Genomic DNA, 3,722 nt, shown 5'->3' with positions numbered 1-3,722 from the left:
CATTTTTAAATAATTTCCTCTTCATGGGGAGTTTGCATTGTTAGGGGCGTGGCCTTTTTGACTGATGGGTGGATGGTGACACAGCCGGCTGTAGCTGCTAGCTGTCTGCTAACTTCACCTGAACTGGACCATGTTTGTGCTGTTGGAGCATTTTTAATGACATCATCTGATCAATAATATGGCAGCTGTGAGGTTACTGTACTAACAGACTGTCCAAGAAGGTGGAACCCCAGGTTTGCTGAGTAACATCTGAGGATTTTGATTGGATGTCACACTGATTAGCAGGTATTTATGTGTGTGTCATACACCTGTACAGTCTGTGGATTCAGTTTGTGTATGAAGATGAAAAGAGGTGGTGAACTTATAAAAGTGATCCTTTTCTTTGATCAGATGAGGAGATGGTCATGGTCATGCTTAAAGAGCTTATCTCAGGTGTGTGTAAGTGTGTCAATGATGGTGAGGTTACAAATACTGGGCTAAGATGAAGGTGGTGTAGGGTTTGCTTTAGTAAAGGCAACATTAGATCCTCTAATCATGCTTCAGTTTGTTCTTCATGTTCTGTATCATTGATCTGATCTTGCAACGTTAAATATAACAGAGTAAAACTCTGACCTTAAACTTCATTCACCTCACCTGTTCTCTTGGGGTCTAACCCTCTCGTTTCACTTGTGCAGAGGCAGAAACTTCGGTAAAAACAGAGCGCTCTGTTTCTGGTTCCAGGAAAAGCCTGATGGAGGCTAATCATCCAGACTAGTGAGCTGAAGACCCATCGTTACCTTCAGTGACAGATGGCTGAGGGTTGCTCACATTACACCTACAGGAGTGTGGATGTGACTCTGGGTTACCTGTGAACGAAGGTTCTTTCATGTGGTGTCAGAAAAATCAGGAAAACCAACATTTCACTGAAAAACAGTGATGAAGGACACCATAAACCATAAAGAGCAAAACATTCTCTGTGATTCAGAGTTTAACTGTATCTTCAACAGATGAAGATTTGATCGGCACCAGCCCTGTGGGCTTAGCAGGCCACAAAGTACAGCTTTGATATCGATATCCATCTTACTAATTTCAGTTTTTACAGAACAAATCTATGGGCAGAAATCTGTGCCATCAGAAACTGAATTTGAATAAGTTCAATTTGAATTTGAATTGCTCAGATTGAATCTGAATTGTAACTTGAATAAATGCTTTTGAAAACTGAATTTGAATTAGTCTAATTTGAAATTGAATTTATGGTTTGAAAATGATCATCACTAAATTGAAATTGAATTTATATTTTGAAAATGAATTGATTTGCTTTGAAACTGCATTTTATCCTTTAAAAATTCAGCTCTCGAATAATTTCAGTTTCACTTCTCACCATTCAGTTTCAGTTCTACAATTCAATTTCAGTTCCAAAATTCAGTTTTTTGGAACTTACATCCGGTTCCGGTTCAAGCGCAGATTAATAGAACTACGTTTTACTAGCGGACCGAAAGTGTTACCGACGGGAATCTACAGCGTCTTGAGCTGAATTAAGACTTCAGAAGTCATTCATCATGTCGAATGACCAGCGGATAAACTCTCAGGTTGGTAATAAATGTATTACATGTATAAGAACAAGCGTCATGTTAACAAAAGATAGCCGTAAGGTAACTGTTATGCTTATTGTAGCTGTTAGCTAAAAACGCTAATTTAACGTAGTTTGCCCTGAATTCAGCTTTGACAAACAAATATGATCGACTGTTTCTAGTAGAATTCCAAAGCTGTCATCTTGTACCCTCTCAGAGTACCCCCTCTGTATGCTTGCAGAGACCCCTACAGTAGGGAAACATGCAAAACGGTGTCCAAACCTTTGTGTTTTAGCTTTATTTATGTCTTACACAGCATCCCAACTCTTTAGCTAACTTAATAACTTTAGCTAAAGTGAATAGTTAGTCTAATTCATTAGTGCAGCATTACTGGATCACCTCTGTTTGAAGTGATATAATGTGATATACAACTATCACTGTGTTTAACTACCATAATAATTCTTAGGGTACTGAGTGCATGCTTAATTAGATTTTTTTTTTTTTTAAAGCATGCTGCTCCATTACTATGTTTGACAGGCTGAAGTTGTCGGGTCACCTCCTAAATCGACCATCTTTTACAGGTGTTTTGTGCCAGAAATGGAGTGTCCACTGAAGACTGAAGATACTGAATCTCTACGCCTTGCCATTGATCCCTCTTGTGCCTTCATCTAGACAAGAGACATTAACTTAACCACTCTCACATGCTCTGTACCTACATCACCTTCCCTGACAGTCGTAGCTTGGCTCATCTGAGGGTGAAATTATAAGAATGTGTTATTTTGCAAAGTGCTCTCTAGTGTTCCTAAATAAAATATGGCATTGACGTCATTTCTTTTGAATTAATCCCTTCTTCTGAAATATAAGAACCTCTTCTGGTTTTAATGGCACTTTGGATTTCCTGACTTTCTGTTCCACTTCCAAACCCAAATAGATGCTGACAAGCTGACACAGTAACATGGAAGAGGGAAAGACGTTGGAAAGGACTACTACAAATAAACCTAATGCCTAACAATGAAAAGTGTAAAATAAGAACAACAACAATAATAATAAAGATAAAAGATGAAGTAACAAGTTTTTAGTTTTGTTTATTCCAAATGATCATCCAGATGTCTGTGACATGTGATGACAAACACCATAATGGAAGGCCTTAGTCATCACATGCTTAAACTCATCATATATTTTTGCATATGCTGAACAGGCAGTCAGACATGCTGTAACTGTGGGGTAGAAAACAGCATGAACACCATACGGCAGGGGTCTCAAACTCCAGTCCTCGAGGGCATGGAAAAGTTGCATGACTCCAGTCCACCCTTGAGGACTGGAGTTTGAGACCCCTGTCATATGGAATATGACAGGTGTGGTTGAACTGCATGAAGACTCTGAAGTTTCTCTTCTCTTCTGGCAGGACAGGAATGTGGCCTTGTCCTGTGAGCCACTGTAAGGATGTACTTAGAGTAGAACTGGACTGTCACCGGCCTCAGGCTCTTCACCCTTTTCAAAGACAAAGCAGTCATTTAGATAAAATATTAGATATTGTTTACCTGTAAATGCACAAAGTAAATTTAGAAATGTAATTATTGTCAAGAGTGAACAAGCACTGATAGTGTAATCTACAGCTGTGGTCAAACGTTTAGAGAATGAGAAGTGTTGTTTGCTTATTTACAAAGTTTGCTGTTTCAGTGATAGTTGTATATCATATTATATCACTTCAAACAGAGGTGACCCAGTAATGCTGCACTAATGAATTAGACTAACTATTCACTTTAGCTAAAGTTATTAAGTTAGCTAAAGAGTTGGGATGCTGTGTAAGACATAAATAAAGCTAAAACACAAAGGTTTGGACACCGTTTTGCATGTTTCCCTACTGTAGGGGTCTCTGCAAGCATACAGAGGGGGCACTCTGAGAGGGTACAAGATGACAGCTTTGGAATTCTACTAGAAACAGTCGATCATATTTGTCAAAGCTGAATTCAGGGCAAACTACGCTAAATTAGCGTTTTTAGCTAGCAGCTGCAATAAGCATAACAGTTACCTTACGGCTATCATTTGTTAACATGACGCTTGTTCTTATACATGTAGTACATTTATTACCAACCTGAGAGTTTATCCGCTGGTCATTCGACATGACGAATGACTTCTGAAGTCTTAATTCAGCTCAAGACGCTGTAGATT

Source organism: Aulonocara sp. 'chitande type north' Nkhata Bay, linkage group LG7, assembly GCF_057382095.1.
Source record: "Aulonocara sp. 'chitande type north' Nkhata Bay isolate Kocher_YH1m ecotype deep benthic linkage group LG7, A_spYH_male_GT1.1, whole genome shotgun sequence".
In the NCBI taxonomy this organism is placed as follows: domain Eukaryota; kingdom Metazoa; phylum Chordata; class Actinopteri; order Cichliformes; family Cichlidae; genus Aulonocara; species Aulonocara sp. 'chitande type north' Nkhata Bay.
Note: the sequence above shows the minus strand (reverse complement) of the source record.